At 45.4% G+C, this 8,885-nt stretch overlaps 1 long non-coding RNA gene across 1 annotated transcript; it reads left to right on the top strand.

The window, feature by feature from the left end:
• The first annotated feature begins 6,119 nt into the window (after window positions 1-6,119).
• On the top strand, window positions 6,120-8,153 carry LOC141793757 (uncharacterized). The gene is made up of 3 exons (XR_012598430.1): window positions 6,120-6,477; window positions 6,558-6,738; window positions 7,075-8,153. It is a non-coding gene; the product is annotated as an uncharacterized LOC141793757 (long non-coding RNA).
• Window positions 8,154-8,885: the final 732 nt, after the last annotated feature.

Raw genomic sequence — 8,885 nt, 5'->3', positions numbered from 1 at the left:
CAGAAACAGTACCTGTGTTCAGTACCTCAGTATTTCCGTGTAAACGCATTTTTTGGGGGGTTGAAACGTCCTAATACCTGGATCAATGTCTGATGTACATGTGAAGCTAACAGAGTCTACCAAGAAAGGTCAAAGGTGATAGCTTTTTTTTAATGCTTTTTTTTTTTACATTTTTTCATTATTATTATTAAAAGCTGACACAGCCAGCTCTGTGTAAACATATCCTAGTTTGCATCCTGAAGTCCCATGTAGAGTATACAGATCAGACCAGTGATGTATGAACAATAATGTCACTGCACTACACTGCCAGACCAGGAGAGGGCAGTAAAATGAGATAAAATAGAATGCCTTTATTGTCATTTTACAAATGTACAATAAAATCGTTAGTGTTGAAAACCATACCACAAAAATGACACCACAGAAGGAGACAGACAGGCTGGCATGTCATGTATGACAACCAAGTTAGCCGGTGTTTTGCTTTAAGGAGGCACTCTGCTAACTTTTGACTTCCAGCCAGAAGCATTCCTAAAAAGCAGCTTTAGATCATCATTAAATAACATGACGAGTGTATCCTGACAAAATAATAATAATAATAATTAAAAAAAACCTAAACACTAATGACCCTTAAGGTCCTTTTCATCTTTTCTGTGTGTCATGGCCCCTGAGACCAACAGTAATCTACAGTCAGAAAACCTACAGCCGCCTGAATTACTGCACACACTCTATGATAACTGTGCGGTAATTCAACAGCTGAGCTGTTTGGAAGAAGAAATGAGCTGCAATGTGATCTCTGTTTGTCCATCCAGTCAAGAAGAGGCAGCCATCTTGTCCATGTGGGACTAAGACAATATGGACATGAGAGCTGACTGTGAGTGTCGCTACAACTCTGAGCGTCTTGGCTGCATCGTGTGAGACAACCATGCCAGAGAGCCGGTTGGAGGGAACAGAAATAGCTCTGGATCAGGAATGGCTTTGAAACAATGATCTTAGAGCACCCACAGGACACACACACACACAGACACACACATGCAAACAAACCACAATGTGGGCCACAAGAACCAAAACAAAATCTTGGCTTGAGCTTTTCTTTTCTATCAAACTGTGCCAGGAAGTTGTTTGTCAGTCTCTAAATGCTTTTCTCAAACTACTGAGGCCTTGTACCCTGAAGTCCAATTTGTGATTAGCAGGGTAACTTCCAGGTTAGAGACAGTTTATTTTAAGGCAGTTCACTTCTTACTCAGGCAAATCCCAGTAAAGCATTCAAAGATTTTACAACTCTCTTGGTCACACTGATTTAATTTAGAGGACACAAGTCTTATTGAATTTTTACGCTACATCAACAGCATTACAACGTTAAGTCCTAACATTCTTTTGGGATCAGAAAACCAGTCAGTATCTAGTGTGACCATTACTAGCCTCTGGCAGCGCAACACGCCTCCTTAGCATAGACTTAATCAGATTGTCAGTAGAGGTGACAGACACACTGGTAGATGATTCAAGATGATTGGATGAAGGTAGAGCACAATTTCAATCAGGAAAGACTAATAAGGAAGAGGAGACAAATAGTATGAGTGACCAATTTTAATGAAACAGATAAAGAATTGATGAGTGAAAAAGTCTTTGGCGCTTAGACCCCGCAGGAAGTGATCGTTTCAGGAGCATGAGGAATGATTGATGCTCCCGTGAACTTCCCCCGGAGCCTAGACACTGGTGGTGGTGAAGGAGTGAGATGCTTGGTTGAGACTTGAGGGATGACCGAGACCTGATGGGGTGGTGAAGGGGTGGAGGTGGGTTTGAGGACCTTTTCGCTGAATGACAGCTGACCGGCTGCAGAGAGAGAGAGCATATTTAAATATGACAGCTACGACGGATTGGCTGAGAGAGAATAGGTGACTGACTGTGATTGGGAGAAAAAGGAGATGAGAGGTGGAGTTATGAGGAAGCGGTTAAAGACAGAGACAGAAAAGGGGCATGCCAGGAAGATAGTCTTTCTGATTGAACTTCCGCTAAGCTTCATTTCAATCAGGAAAGACTAATAAGGAAGAGGAGACAAATAGTATGAGTGACCAATTTTAATGAAACAGATAAAGAATTGATGAGTGAAAAAGTCTTTGGCGCTTAGACCCCGCAGGAAGTGATCGTTTCAGGAGCATGAGGAATGATTGATGCTCCCGTGAACTTCCCCCCAAGATAAGGTATACCATACCTGAAACTTGACGCTAAACAGAAAAAGAGACAGGAATTAAAGGACATCGAAATTTGCAAAGTGAATCACAATTTATGAAATATGAATAACACTGCGGAAGAGAAGTGAAGTGATTCATAATGAAAACGGACTGGTCAAGGATTGATTTAGAAAGAAATGACATTGATAACAAATTGAGATAAGGCAGCTAAGGAGAAAACGAGAGAACAGGGAAGAAAAGAGAAATCAGCCAAAAAGCTGAAAGCGCTGCTGGAGAGGAGATATCACTTGGAGGCTGAGAAACAGTTGCAGATAGTAGAGACAAAATTAAATAAATATTAACCAGAAAAGAAAGGCGATCAATGTAGAAAGGTAAAACGAATCAGCCTGGGTTGTTGTGATTAGCAGTTGACGGAGAGGGCATATGAGCCAAATGCTGTAAAATAGTTGATAATGGCAAAGAAGAACAGAATAGTATTAGCCGGAAAGATGAGCGAATGCAGGTATGAACGTAGGACAGTTTGCCGGATGTTATGCGACCGCTACTAATGTAGTGGGTATACAGTTGGACGCTGTGAACAGCAGCTGATAAAAAGGACATTTAATATATTAGCAGGATGAGATAGACGAATAGAGATATGAGAGATAAGGATAAACTGGAAGTGTTGAAACAACTGCTGTTGTAGAGGAGAAACCAGTCGAATGCTATGAGAAGCTGCTGATAGAGAGATGATCAGCCGGACGCTGTGAGACAGCGGCTGATAGAGAGGAGAAAACAGCAGAATGCTGGGAGACAGCTGCTGATAGAGATAGGATCAGCCGGATGCTGTGAGACAGCTGCTGATAGAGAGATGATCAGCCGGATGCTGGGAGACAGCTGCTGATAGAGATAGGATCAGCCGGATGCTGTGAGACAGCTGCTGATAGAGAGGAGATGATCAGGCGAATGCTGTGAGACAGCTGCTGATAGAGAGGAGATGATCAGCCGGATGCTGTGAGACAGCTGCTGATAGAGAGGAGATGATCAGGCGAATGCTGTGAGACAGCGCTGATGGAGAGAAGATGACAGCAGGATGCTGAGAGTCAGCTGTCGATAGAGAGAGGAAGTCCAGCCGAATGCTGTGAGACGCTGCTGGTAGAGAGGAGAGGATTAGTCGAATGCGCGAGACAACTGCTGATAGAGAAAACGAACAGTGTGAAGTTAGCTAGATAGTATAAATGAATAGAGATATGATAGGCAGGGGCAGAACAGGAAGTTGAGAAACGACTGATGATGGAGAGGAACCAAGCCGGGTGCCGTGATACGCTACTGATGAAGAGGCAATGATCAGTAGGAGGCTGTGAGACAGCTGCTGAAAACGAAGATGATATTAGTTGGAGAATAAAATGGAAGAATGTAGGTTTATATATTATTATTATTATAATTATTATTATTTATTTATTTGTTTTAAAGGAATGACGACAGAGAAAAAGTAGATGAAAGTAGATGGCGGAGATTTACGACAGAACATCAAACTTGTTAAAAATGAGTGAAAGAATGACCACAGAGTAAACTGCAGCTAAAAGCAGCACCACCACCAGAGAAATGAATTACTTACGAATCAGGGTTTCAGGGATCTTTGAGCCTCCAGAATGGAGGTGGAGTCAGGACGAATGTACGAAGTATAAGCAGAGGAAGACCAACGGCCCATCTGCTGGAGTGAAGAAGACGGGATGCCTTGTGCTGCTGCTGTAGTGGCAGCACCTATGCGAAATGAGTGACTAGAATAATGAAGGGGCGAGAGTTTACATGAGATGAGCACTTTTCTGAGATGAAGATTAAACCAAGTTTTCGACATGGGATTATTATCAGGGGTGAGAAAAAGAGGAGAAGGACCAGCAGCAGATCTGAGGCGTAAATATTTAACCATAGCCTTATACGGGCAAAAAGGAGAGTCGATTTGAGAGATGATTATGGAGCATGCACCTTTTGCTTTTGAATGTTTGAGGAAGAGATTATAGTGTCCAGGAGAAAAAGTTAAATCGGAAAAGGAAATATCTACTGAGGGGTTGAAAGCAAGAGAAGGAGTGGTAAATTCACTGATTCTCAAGAATCCGTAAAATGCGAGTAAAAACACGCTGCTTAAAAGTGCATCGACATACGGGGAAAATAAACCTTCATGAAGAACAGACAAAATTCGATGAAGAATGGAAAGGGTAATGGGTCTTCTATTGTTTGGCTTAGAGGGAAAACATTTCGAGATGCCCTTGAGCAAAAGCTTAATTGAGGGGTTTGAAAAAAGGCTGGGAAAGGAGGGATCATGACATCTAATGTTGAACTGAATACCAGCGAGCAAGCCACGGATGTACTGCGGCTTGAAATGGCGAACATCGGAGCAGTAAGTGATAAAAGCGCAGATGTTTATGATGTGAACAGGTTTTAATGGAACATTAATGTTGAAACAAAAAGTTGCAAAGGTGATCCAAGCAAAATCATACAATTTCAACGTGGAAGCTGCTAGCCCTTTCCTCATGTAATATCTTGCGGATAACAGAAACGGGGAAAGCAGGGGATTAACTAATACAGGGCCAGCTCGTTCAGAGAGGGGACAGGTGTAGGTTGAGTATTGGCATCCGGGCAGAGATTCCGGAAAACCTGAAATTTGAAACGGGACAGTGAGTCAGCAATGGCATTAAATTGACCAGGCACGTGGCGAGCGGTGATAATGAAATTAAGATTAACTGATAACCAGGTGATTCGCCTCATGAACGGCATGATTGCGCAGCTGGAAGAACGACCTTTGTTAATTATCTCCACTACGGCTTGATTATCGCAGAGCACCGCAATCCGTTTACGATGCCAGAGATGACCCCAGACGTGGCATGCTACGGCGATGGGATAGATCTCGTAGAGAGCAGAAGAAAAATCTAGCTCTGAAAAAGAAGGGGGCCAGTGATCAGCGAACCACTGGCCTTGATAAAACCCCCCAAAACCTACGGATGGGGCCGCATCCGTGAAAAATTGAATGGCGTCGGAAGAGTGCACGATGTCGTCGTAGAAGAACGAAATGCCGTTCCACTGATCTAGCAGCTCCGACCAAAATTTCAAGTCGGAGCGGCAGCCTTCGTCTAGCTCTAATTGATCGTGTAGATTTGGGACGGAGGAGGCCAAATCTAACAGCCTAGAAATGAAGGAGCGACCCTGAGGAATAATGCGCATTGCGAAGTTAAGATGACCCAGAAGAGACAGTAACTGCTGTTTTGAAAAGGAACCTGAAGATGAGAGGGACTGACAGATGCTACGAATGCGTTCGAGTTTCTGCTCTGGAAGAGAAGCTTTCATGGCTGAGGTATCGAGTGTGATGCCTAAAAATTCTAAAGATGTAGCGGGGCCTAAAGTTTTCTCGTCAGAGAGAGGCACGCCGAGCTTGTTAAACAGCTGCTTTAATTTAGTCAGGGAGGAACAGGAGTTGTCATGAGGGGGATCAATGAGCAGAAAATCATCCAGAAGATGGAGCACTGCTGGGAGTCTGATGTTATTTAGCAAAATCCAGCAGAGGGCCTCAGAGACAAGATTAAAAATGAAAGGACTACTCCTACAGCCGAAAGTAAGTCTAACAGCAAAATAAAATTTTTGGTCCCACTTAACGCCGAAGAGGTGCCATTGAGAAGGATGGATGGGGACGATTTTAAAGGCATCGGTGATATCTGCTTTAGATAACCAGGCTCCCCTACCGGCTATTTTTATTAATTTGATGGCGTTGTCCACGGTAGAATAATGCAAAGAAAAAGGAACGGGAGGAATGAGGCTATTGACGCTCATAATGGGGCCTGAGCGCGGAGCTGACAAATCGAAAATGAGCCTTTCTTGCCAGAGTATTTTCTGGTGGCCACACCTATGGGACTGGTGCGAAACACTGGAAAAGGAGGGGAGTCAAAGGGGCCGATCAAGTAACCTTTATTGAGCTCTTTCCCTAGCAGCTGAGTCACAATATCTGGTTCATTCGTGGCGGACTGCAAATTTTTTGAAACAAAATTAATGTCCGGGAGGGCGACGACGCCCACACGAAACCCTTGAGACAGTCCGGTGAGCAGGTGATTAGTGAAAGAAGAGTCAGGGTGATTTAACAGTTCTGCTGCCAGGGCTTGAACGTTTAATGGAGTAGATGGATGGATTTTCAGGAGTTTTTTGAGTTGCGCCGGTTTGATTGCTGAGCGCGTGCCAGACGCGCTGGGATCAGACGGCGGGGGCACACTGATTTGGGGTGCGCATCCTTGCACGCGCTGCAAACGTGGAGAAAAAAGCAGTCTGGGTAAGTACAAATATTCTCATTGAAGTTATTGCATATTGGCTTGTTGTTGAAAAACTCCACCTTTCTACCGCGTTTGTCAGTCATAGATGGCGCCGAAGGAGCACTGGAGGAGGAAGGATCTGCCGATCGAGAGGCTTGATGCGTGAAAGGCAGCTGAGGGCACAGGGACTGAGGGTGACCTAAATTGCCGCATAGGTGGCAGGACACGGCCTGGGAGCCCCCGATGAGCATGATGAGGATCTCAGAATCTAATACTGACCAGTTAAGTAGCAAATTGGATTGAGAAATGTGCAAAGCAGCCTTGTTAGCGAAAGCTTTGTGGTATTGATAGAAGAGATTTTTCCCGTATCTGATATTCAGGTCGCCGATCAGTGCTAGATAAGCGTCTAGTTCTATTCTACGATCGGGATAGACAGCACAGATGACATCTCTGTATATCCCGAACGCTACGAGAAACTCCCCTATGGAGAGATCTCTGGACATACGGGGATCGGATGATTTAAGAATGACTGACACATTCTCGTTAGAAGAGATTTTTTGATCACACTCTGGAGATGGAAGGATGATGCTAACCAAGTTGACGTATTTACCTTGCAGGATTTTTTGTCTAAGACTCGGAGAAATGTTTGCTGCTGTGGGAATGTAAGGCCTACCTAACATGGGAGCGGGAACAGCGGATGCCAGACTTTGAGGTGGCGAGACTATTGAGTTGTTAATGGCCGGCAGAGAAACAACAGACTGGAGCGAGGGAGCTGAAGCAGATTCTACGCTCCTGAGACGAGAGTCAATGTTTTGGACAGATCTCACCAGTTGTTGAATGTTAGATAGAATGATATCCTGGACAGCCGCAGCATGAGGAGCGGCAGCTGCAGCAGCAGCGGCAGCTGCAGTGCCAGCAGCAGCGGCCACAGGAGGAGCGCCAGCGGCGGCAGCAGCGCCAGCAGCAGTGCCCACAGGAGGAGCGGTGTAGACGCCATCGGCAGCAGGAGGAGCGGCCGCAGCACGAGGAGCGGTGCCGACGGCAGCTGCAGCAGGAGGAGCCGAATGGGCGGCGGGAAACTCGGCTGGGTTTGAAGCAGCGGCAGAAGCTGCTCTAGAAGAAATCCTCTTTTTCGGACGGATGGTGGCCGCAGACCTGGATCGCTTACGCCCGCGGGAGGACACTGAGGGTCCGGCAGCTTCTCCGCCTGAGGCTGAGGAACCGTTGGGAGAGCCGCTGATAGACACCAAACTTGCCAGCTCCTTTAGCTGAGACAGCTGAAGCCCGGGGGCTGGGGAGATGCCGCTAGCTTTTAGCTGGGAGTATAAGAACTCATACTCGGCTTGAGCGATACGAACACTCCGGCGTTGCGCTGAAGAGGACTGGGCTGCTTCGAGCAAGAGTTCGCCAGATGGATTCAGGTGCTCCAGCATGGTATCGGAGTCGGTGTCGGACATGATGCAGCAAGCGGCAAAAACACAGAGAAACAATACGAAAGTAAGAGCCATACGATTTGACACGTCACCTTTTCGCTGAATGACAGCTGACCGGCTGCAGAGAGAGAGAGCATATTTAAATATGACAGCTACGACGGATTGGCTGAGAGAGAATAGGTGACTGACTGTGATTGGGAGAAAAAGGAGATGAGAGGTGGAGTTATGAGGAAGCGGTTAAAGACAGAGACAGAAAAGGGGCATGCCAGGAAGATAGTCTTTCTGATTGAACTTCCGCTAAGCTTCATTTCATGGTAAACCGCTTAGAGCCAGAGTTCAGGTAGGTAAGTGTTGTTGTTACAAACCTCAACGTGCCTCAAACAGCCACTCAAGAGTGCTAGATGCAACAAAGACGAGTCCAAAGCAGTCGGTCTCAACTGGTATTTTCAGGATGGAAGTACAGGAACTACCTCAAAGTCACTGATGTAAAACGTAGGGCTGTCACTTTAACTTGTTTATTAGAGTAATTAATTACACTGAAAATTAATGCGTAAGAACGATTAATGCTATTAACTCTTTCACTGCCAGCCATTTTCAGAGCATCTTGAACGATCTTCCAAGACCCAAATAATAATATTTTATTTTACTATGTTAACACCAAAACTACCTAAGTAGAGTGGCTGTTCTTCTTTCATGTCATCTCGGGTGCTCCATCCTTTGATCCTCTCCATGATCTCTGTCGTCTTTTCTCATGATCGCGCCGATCTTTCTCTCTGAACTACCATGACACATCCTCAGTTGGAGCGTGAGCTGCCTGAACTTTTCTGACTTATAGCGTATCTCTTTGCCTCTGTCATCTCACATCTTCTCCTCATGTCCATGCTGATCTCTCATCCAAAGAGCGCACAGCTCTCACCCACAGTAGTTTACGAGCATGGTTTTGATTGACAACCTCCTCCGAACCCCGCCTCCATAGGCCTCAATGGCAGCAAACA

This window comes from Halichoeres trimaculatus, unplaced genomic scaffold (genome assembly GCF_033239565.1).
Source record: "Halichoeres trimaculatus isolate MK-OKI-2021-1 unplaced genomic scaffold, fHalTri1.1 fHalTri1_scaffold_7, whole genome shotgun sequence".
NCBI lineage: Eukaryota > Metazoa > Chordata > Actinopteri > Labriformes > Labridae > Halichoeres > Halichoeres trimaculatus.
The sequence above is the reverse complement of the archived record's forward strand: the minus strand, read 5'-3'. Positions and strand labels throughout refer to the sequence as shown.